Genomic DNA, 9,740 nt, shown 5'->3' with positions numbered 1-9,740 from the left:
TGCGCAGAGACATTGGGAGTTACAGAATCATCCTTGTTGCCTGTTGATGCAAAATCGTCACTAGGAAGTGACTTTGTGGTCAAATACCACTTTCGTCAGTTTTGAAGATTTGCCCTTGTGAGGCTGAAGCTGTGTTTTTTGCAGTGACAGAATTCTTTGGAGTGTTCTGTAATGGCATCTGATTCTTTTCACAGATTGTCACTGAGAAGCTTGACAAGAACAACTTCCAAGCATGGAAGTTTAGAATGATGAATTTCCTTATGGGAAAAGGATATTGGGAATTTGTTGCAGGAAATGAAGAAGGACCAGTTCTTCCTGATGTTCCCAATCAACAGCAAATGCATGCATTTAAAGGATGGCATGAGAGAGCCAGAAAAGTTATGTATTGGCTGTCTATTAGCATTTTAGACTCTATGATTGTGCATATTCAGGATGCAAGTACGCCAAAGCAGGCATGGGATACTCTGTCAAAAATGTATAGGACAAATACGCAAGTCAGGAAAATGCAGCTCAAGCAAGAGTTGCACAATGTGCAAAGATAAAGTATGAGCATCAATGACTACCACATGAAGGTGAAGAAGATTGCAGATGCACTTGCTTCCATTGGGTCGCCAGTGGAAGATGATGATTTAGTTTCTGTGACCTTGAATGGTCTAGGAAAGGATTATGCACAGTACCGAACATCGATTTCCATCCGTGAAAGATTTCCTGATTTTGAGGAGTTGATTGCTCTTCTAATTTCTGAGAAGCAGAGAAATGGTGGTGCATCTTCTTCAGGAGGAACTTCAAAAGAAGCTGTCCTCTACTCAAATGCTGGAAGAGGTAGAGGCAGAGATAGAGGAGGCCGATCTGGAGGCCGTGGTAGAAATCAGAATATGCAGCAAACTCAAGAAAACCAGTCCTATGGAGGAGGACGTGGTAACTCTAGAGGCAGGGGGAGCCAAAGAGGTCGTGGTGGATGGCAAAGAGGCCAAAATGCAAACAGCAATGTTGAATGCTACTACTGTGGTAAAATGGGTCATATGGCTAAAGACTGCTATAAAAAGCAAAATGACATCATGAATGGAAAATTGCAACAAGGGAATTATGCATCTTCTAGTAGACAGGGTGATGACAGAAATGAGCATTTGTTTATGGTGCAGCACATGACCAATTCTGTGACAAGTGCAGAAGAAAGCAACGATGTGTGGTATGTTGACTCAGGTGCATCAAACCACATGACAGGTCATGCAGAATGGATGCAAGATGCAAGGAAAATGGAAAAACCAGGATTTATGGAGACTGGTGATGATACTGCACATCCTATTGTGCAGATTGGAAAAATTCATTTGTCTATGCAGGATGGGAAAAAGAAATACCTATCAGATGTATTTCATGTCCCGAATATCACCAAGAACCTGGTTTCTGTTGATCAAATGGTTGAGCAGGGCTTGCAAGTCAGATTTAATCCTCATGGATGTTTTGTTGAGGATATGAAAAATAAAGGTCGCTTGATAGAAAAAGGAAAGAAGAAGGGCATAATGTTTACGTTGGATGCAGTCATGCCTGAATTGAGTGCAGTAATGTTTGCACATGGGACCGGTGTAGTTGTAGATATTGATATCTGGCATAAACGCATTGGTCATGTTAATGTACAGCGACTTAAATCAATACAGGCCCAAAATATTGTTGCAGGATTGCCTAAATTCAAGGTTGCAGAAATGCATAACGTATGTGAAGCCTGTCAATTTGGAAAACAGGCAAGGAAACCATTTCCTAGACATGTTCAAGAGAGTAAGAAGCCATTGGAATTAATCCACTCTGATGTGTGGACTACTAAAGCTGCATCTATTGAAGGCTGTCATTATTTTGTCACTTTTATTGATGACTATAGCAGAAAAGTTTGGGTGTATTTTATGAAAAAGAAAAGTGAAGTGTTTGGGCATTTCAAAACTCTTAAAGCTATGGTTGAAAAAGAAATAGGCCTGCAAATAAAATGCCTAAGGTCAGATGGAGGGGGAGAGTACCTCTCAAATGAGTTTGGAAGGTTCCTGCAGGAGCATGGCATAAAGCAGCAATATTCATGCAGTCATACCCCACAACAAAATGGAATTACAGAAAGGAAAAATAGGCATATTGGAGAGGTATCTCGTGCCATGCTCAATGAAAAAGACCTGCCAGATTTTTATTGGGCTGAAGCAGTTGCTACAGTAGTCTACATAATGAACAGGACTCCCACTGCAGCAATACATGGCATGACTCCAGAGGAGAGGTATACTGGTAGGAAACCAGATATTTCTCATTTGAAAATTTTTGATTGCATTGCCTATGTTCATGTGCCAGATGAGTTGAGATCCAAGTTGGATCCAAAAGCTGAGAAGTGCATCTTTATTGGTTACTCTCTGCAGCAGAAAGGGTATAGATGCTATAATCCTTCTACTCATAAGTTTACAGTGAGCAGAGATGTTTTTGATGAGATGAGTATTTGGTATAAACCAGTAAATGTGATTGATAATGTAGATGCACAAAATGGTAATGCTGCATAGAATTCACAGCAGCAGTCACAAGATATTAGTGGACCTGGAGTGTCCTCTAGCAGTGGTTCACATTCTTCACCATGGATAGACAGATTGAGATCAGGAGAATCTTCTCAAAGCAATGCAGATAGTGGTATGTAAGTATCACGAAAAGGAAAAGAGAACGTAGATCAGCCCATGTTTGATGTGAATGCAGGTCACTCTTATGTGGATGGTGAATCGAGTGGCTCAGAACAGAGCATTGATGATAAGTTGGGTATTCCTTCTGTTGTTACACCTGAAGTAAGGAAGACCAGGGATGTTTTGAGAGCATCTGGAAGTGAGCCTACTTTGTGCAGGTCTACCAGAGTTAGGTATCCTGTGGATAGGCTGAAATATGATGGATTTACAGCCATTCACTATGCCTATATAGTCAAAGTGATACAGGAACCAAAACCCACTTTTTTTGAGCAAGCCATGGGAAAAGAAAAATGGGAGAAAGCCATGGATGAAGAAATGGATGCTTTGGAAGCAAATGCTATATGGGAATTGGTACCTTTGCCTAAAGATAAGAATGCAATTGGTTGTAAGTGGGTTTATAAGGTGAAGCACAATGTAGATGGTTCTGTGAACAGATACAAGGCAAGATTAGTAGTCAAGGGGTATGCACAAACATATGGCATTGATTATGAAGAAACATTCAGTCCGGTTGCAAGGATGGAAACCGTAAGAGCAGTCATTGCTATGGCTGCATCAAAGGGATGGTCTTTACATCAGATGGATGTAAAGAATGCCTTCTTGCAAGAAGAGGTCTATATGGAGCAGCCACCAGGCTATGTGCATGCTGTTCATTCTGAGTTTGTTTGCAGGTTTAAGAAAGCCTTATATGGCTTGAAGCAAGCACCTAGAGCATGGTCTGACAAGATAGGACAGTATCTTGTCACTATTGGCTTTCAGATTTCCAATGCAGATTTCTCACTTTATGTGAGAAAAACAGAGAAAGATATTAGTTGCTTGTCATTTATGTTGATGATTTGATTATCACAGGCGATAGTGATGAAGATATCCTTCATGTGAAAATGCTATTGAAGCAGAAGTTTGAGATGAAGGATTTGGGAGAGCTGCGTTATTTCTTGGGCATTGAGGTGATTAGATCACCAAGTGGGATATGGCTCTTGCAGAGGCAGTATGGATTGGACATGCTGTCCAAATATGGGATGACAGGCTGTAAGCCTATTTCAGTTCCTTTGGAGCAGAATGTGAAGCTGAGCGCAGATGCAGGTGAGCTTCTCGAAGACCCTACTATGTACATATGCATAATAGGAAGTTTGATTTATATGACTATTACCAGGCCAAATTTGAGCTATGCTGTTGGATTGGTAAGTCAGTTTAAGCAGGCTCCAAGGAAACCACATTTGGATGCGGCTAGACGCATACTCAGGTATGTGAAGTCCACATTGCAGTATTGACTATTTTATGAGACTGGGGTTCAGATACAGTTGCATGGATACACTGATGCTGATTGGGCTGGTAGTATTTCTGATAGACGATCTACCAGTGGATATGTGTTCTCTTTTGGGAGTGCTGCAGTCACTTGGAGTAGCAAGAAACAGCCTATAGTTGCCTTGTCGAGCACAGAGGCTGAGTACAGGGGTGCATCAATGGCTGCATGTGAGGTAGCTTGGTTGCATAAGCTACTTTATGATATGCATCAGCCTACAATTGGACCAGTTGTCATTTATTGTGACAACATGAGCAGTATACACTTGGCAAATAACCCAGTCTATCATGTTAGAACAAAGCACATTGAGATGCATTACCACTATGTGCGGGAGAGGGTTTTACTAGGTCTTATTGATCTAGTTTATGTCAGCATAGAGAATCAGGTAGCTGACATATTCACGAAGGCATTGGGCGCAGAGAAGCTGCGCAAGTTCAGAGACCTGCTTGGTGTGCAGGAATTGGGACTGAGCTCGAGGGGGAGTGTTGAGATATCGAGCTCCACTCGTGATATGCCAGGGTGACCGTTGTGCATTTATGTCACCGACTTGTCAATTGCAGATGCGGTTGGTACACCGCCCATGAATAATAGCTAGATGACAGCTATCCTTATCTACTCTAGTTCGTGGCTCAGTTAGTATGCCACCTTAGTTAGTTGAGTTTGGTTTGAGACCCATATATAGGGTTCTTCTATTTCTTTGTACTAGAGTTCTTTTTGGCTTACACAACTAAGAAGAGGAAAACTGTTTTCAGCCTCCATCTTTGTGTGTATTCCCCCATTGTGCAAGCAAGAAAGCTACAAGTGAGACTCCTTCCTTCTCTCCCACAATCTTGACAAGCTCAAGATGGTCGGGGCAGCTTGTTCATTCTCAAACAAGAAGAAGAAATAACTATTTGGGAGATAATGCATGACTATTGGTTTAGCCCCAATTGGTTCCCAGTTGGTACGCACCCATGTCCTTAGAAATTCCATTGGGGGTCGGGCACCATGACATAATCCTATTAGAGCCCTAGACTGATACGACAAATTGCATTTTTTTAACTCACCTACTGGAACCAAAAGAGGTACTTTGTTACCTGCTATGGTTGTGGAGTCCGTTTCTGAGTTACTTGGAGTTTGGCCCGCTTTGGGGATGCCGTTGTTGGTGTCAGATTGCCCTTTTTGTGGTCCACCCTCAGCCTGATGTTCGCTTCGTTGAGGAAAGCTCTGCTGACCTCCAGAAGCTGCATGGTTGTCAGACCTCTCAGCTTCTTTGAGGCTCTCCCTTTGGAGGTAGGGGCTGCCTCCACCGCTTCTTCCCAGTGTGTCCGAAGGGCCTCCCATGTTGATTGGGCCATTTCCCAAGGCCCATTCGCCTTCTCCACCTCCGAAACCTCCCCTTTGACTCCCTTTGCTCACATTCGTCTTTAGTTTCAATGATAAGGTTGTTGATGACAAGAAAGTGGTCGCATCACAACGTGGTTGCTTCCCTTTGCTCACCAAAATGTGAAGTGAGCGGGGCCTCGGAAGCTTCACAATGATGCCAACCACACATAGCGCAGCAGTGGGTGTTTCTGCCCATGCCAGAGTTCTAATTTATTGAGATAATACACTTCAAAGGAGACGAGTGTGAGGTTTTTGTCACCTTGCTTAAATGTTGAACTGTGGAAATCAGATTGTGCGTGGGAAAACTGCTTTAGAGCTTGGCCTTGTATTTTGATTGGTTGGCCAAAAAAGAAACAGGGATCTACGTGGCCGAGCTGTTGAGCTTCTGGCTGCGTGCCACGATGGATTTATTGGCTGTGTTGGTTACCCGGCGCTCTCGCTCTCTCTCTCCAAAGTCTCTCTCACACTCTGTGAAGCGCAGGTCCTCGCTTTCTCTCTCATGCAAAAGCTCGAAGAGCATCTTGCAGCTGATTGTTTCTCTGTCGCGACGCTCAGCCACAACCACATTCAAGCCGCAACAGGCCCCGCGCAGACACATACATACACTCACTCACTCACTCACTCACTCACACACACACACTCTCTCTCTCTATCGTCTGTCTGTTTGTCTGTCTGTCACTCCCCCCGTCTACGGTGATCCGTCTGAGCTACGGCCTTCGTTTATGCAGCTAGCGATGGCCATCATCGTGCAAGTCAGGCAGCAGCAGTGTGACTTTTATTGATTTTGTGGCTCAATTAGTACGAGTAATTTCGACTACTGATCAAGCTGCTGCTGCTGCAAAGAAAAAGAAGAATGATGATGATGATGATGAAAGCCTCGGAGGTAGTGGGTTACGTGACTGCGATGATAGGGCTGGTAACGGTGGTGCAGACGATGGTGCAGGCACTGCTGCCGGCGGCTCTGAGGGGGGCGCTGGCGGAGTGGGCGGGGAGGCTGGCGGGGCGCCTGTGGCAGCCATACCACGTCTACGTGGAGGTCCCGGAGTACGACGACGGCGACATCCAGTGCCACGTCAGCTCCTCGTCGGCGCCCTCGTCGTCCGCGGGGGCCACCATGCTCTGCTGCAACGAGCTCTACGCGGCGGTCCGTCTCCACCTCAGCGCCCACGTGGCAGCCGCCGGCGGAGGAGCCGACCCAGCCCCCCCAAGCGGCCCCAGCTGCGCGTGGTCCCCCCGTCTCAAGCTCTTCGCCAGTCGCGACGGCGCGTACACGTGGAGCCCCGCTAGCGGCCAGCCCGTCGCCGTCACCTTCCAGGGGGCCCGCCTCTGGTGGGAGCACCACATTTCGCCCGGGGCGCCGGGCCGGGGCGGCCACGCGGCGCCCGGCTACTGGCCGCGCGCCGGCTCTGACGCAGACGAGCGCCGCTTCTACATGCTGAAGCTCCAGCGGAGCGATCAGGCTCGTGTGCTGGTGCCGTACGTCCGGCACATCCTGTCGCAGGCTCGGGACATCCGGCACCGCAGCCGGGAGAGGTTCCTGTACACCAACGGCAGCCGGCACGACTCTCTGTACCGGCACCCCTGGGAGTCCGTCCCGTTCCGGCACCCCTCCACATTCGACACCCTGGCCCTCGACCCCTCCCGCAAGGCCCTCATCCGCTCCGACCTGGAGGCCTTCGCCAAAGGCGAGGCCTTCTACAAGCGCACGGGCCGCGCCTGGAAGCGCGGCTACCTCCTCCATGGCCCCCCCGGCACCGGCAAATCCAGCCTCATCGCCGCCATGGCCAACCTCCTCCGATACGACGTCTATGACCTCGAGCTCACTCAAGTTAGGTCTAATGCCGAGCTCCGGAAGCTGCTCCTCCGGACCACCAACAAATCCATCATCGTCATCGAGGACATCGACTGCTCCTTGGACCTCGGCTCCAAGAGGCTCAGAAAAGCAGAGCCTTATAAGGGTGCTCACGATTACATTGGTTCTGAATATGGCGGCAGCGGCAGCAAACCTCAGGACGAGTCTGCTCCCATGTCTAGTGCAGTCACACTGTCTGGCCTTCTCAATTTCACTGATGGCCTGTGGTCTTGCTGTGGGGATGAAAGGATCTTCGTGTTCACTACCAACCACATAGAGAGCCTCGACCCGGCCTTGCTTCGGTCGGGGCGGATGGACATGCATATCTTCATGTCCTATTGCACTTTTGAAGCCTTCAAAATACTGGCATCAAATTACTTGGGGATTGAGGAGCACATCTTGTTCCACAAGGTGGAGGAGATGATAGATGATGCTCATGTTACTCCTGCAGAGGTTAGTGAAATCCTCGTGCGCCATCGCGAGTCCCCTGACCGTGCATTGCAGGAGCTTATTGCAGCGCTCGAGGTGGCCAAGGCCAAACCATGGCCTCAGAGCCCATGGAAGGAGAAAGATGCATCATCATCAATTAAGTCTGGCCTTGATTGCGATGATCAAGATGTCGAGCAAGTCAAAAGAGCGGTCCTTTTAGATGGCAATTCCCTGGAGGAGATCCCCTCGAACAGGATTGAGTCTTTAAGATGCAGGAAGGCTGATACAGAGGTGGTCACTGAAGCAATGGAAAAGCATAAACTTGATATCCATGATGATGATGCTGTGTGTGTTGAGAAGGACCATCACGTGCCCCAAAAATTGGAGGTTCAAAAGAAGCTCGATTGATCATGTTGACTAGCCTCCTTTTGCACCATGGGCTCTCTTCCGTAGGCAAAAACATGATATAACACAAGCTAGCAGTTTACGAGTGTAGGCAATAGTTGATTACTCAGGAACTTCACGCAGCTGCTCTTTAAGCATGACTAATCTCCCTGAGATGTTGATGCAGGGTCTACTTACACAGAACTCCAATTTTGACATTGAGCAGCTCGGTCTTGTCATAAATTATATGCGAGGTTTGTTTACTTATTAAACAGTGTTGGTTCTCTGATTTTGTGGTATCTTCAGGCTACAAATAGATTCATGAGTGTGGACCAACACAGGGCAGAAGAGTACATGTTTTTCTGTTTACGAGCAGAGACAGAGAGAGAAAGAGAGGCATGCTAATGCCATATTTGTATTGAAATCCATATTCCATATATACTTTTATGCTCTGAATGTGTGCGCTTGAACGATACATTGCAGGTGTTGACAACAACAAGAGCAAGTTGCCCTGGTACTCAGAAGTACCGATCTGTGCCTAAGTTACAAGTAGTTGTAGGTTTCATGGCTAGGTACTAGGGTTTTCAAAAGCAGCTGTCATCTACATACATATAAAAGTGACCTTCTCCAGCACCCATGTGCAAGTCCCAACTGTGTACTGGAATGGTACTTGAGTGTGAAGTGGTAGTAGCCTACTGCCCTGAGATTGACGTGTGAGTAGGATTGCTCATATTGCTGCACGTTGAAGTTCTTAGCTGTCTGGAGGGTTTCCATACGTATTTGTTAACTCAAGGTGGCTAGTCCTGTCCGCTACCTAATTGAGTAGGTTTTAGGCTCCCTTTCGATCCAAGTTCCAAAGTGAGTCTTTGCAGGTAAGAAAGAGCCCATCACTGCAGAGTCCAGAATCCGCCATGTGATTTCACTAGCAGATGCATGCATGTAACACACAGCCAGGCCTGCTTTTTGAGGGGAAAGGTCAAAATCTAAAAACTTTTCATTCATTCTAGATTCCAGGACATTTTTTTGGTGGGCTATCTAAAATTTTGGAAGAAACTCATCCGAGAATGCCAAAAATCCAAGGAAGAATCAGTTTTGGCATCCAAGGAAGAATCAGGCCTGATAGATTGAAGAATATAAGTGCAAACAGAAATGCGGAACATTGGATGAGAGAAGAACGTCATGGATGGGCATATATAGTCCTAATGCAGGGCCATTACTTACTGGATCAAACCATGTTTCGTCGTTAGGTGCATTGCATTTCATAATTGCATATGCATGCTTTTGGCGCAGGCACATGAGGGGGGGAAGGGGGAGGAGGGAGGGGGTCGCAGGGGTGTAAGTGAGTTCCTTTTCGTTGGTTGCAGCTTTGTCTGGTTGGGTGTTGGCTTCCCTTTACAAACAGAATATTCAAAGCGGAATGGGAAATCATGTCCCGCTCAGATTCAGCTTTTGCCAGCATTCACATATTATACGTCTGGACTCTGTTCACAAAGAGCCCATAATAATAATAATAGTAAAGGAATGCGAAATTCGAGATACAAGCAATAATCCATGGGCTCATGCATTGAAGAATACTTTAATCGAGACAAACATGCAGCTGCTGCAGCCTGCTGGGGTGGGGTGTCGATCAGGGTACCACGTACATCGGGTCTCGGAATTGGGTGTCTGATTGAATGTTTCCTGGCTGCATGAAATCATAAACTCCCGATTTTGT

At 46.6% G+C, this 9,740-nt stretch overlaps 1 pseudogene; it reads left to right on the top strand.

The window, feature by feature from the left end:
* The first annotated feature begins 5,823 nt into the window (after nucleotides 1-5,823).
* On the top strand, nucleotides 5,824-8,547 carry LOC148020436 (AAA-ATPase At4g25835 pseudogene; annotated as a pseudogene).
* Nucleotides 8,548-9,740: the final 1,193 nt, after the last annotated feature.

Source organism: Lygodium microphyllum, chromosome 19, assembly GCF_053477565.2.
Source record: "Lygodium microphyllum isolate KBCC chromosome 19, Lygodium_microphyllum_v1.1.10, whole genome shotgun sequence".
In the NCBI taxonomy this organism is placed as follows: domain Eukaryota; kingdom Viridiplantae; phylum Streptophyta; class Polypodiopsida; order Schizaeales; family Lygodiaceae; genus Lygodium; species Lygodium microphyllum.
The sequence above is the reverse complement of the archived record's forward strand: the minus strand, read 5'-3'. Positions and strand labels throughout refer to the sequence as shown.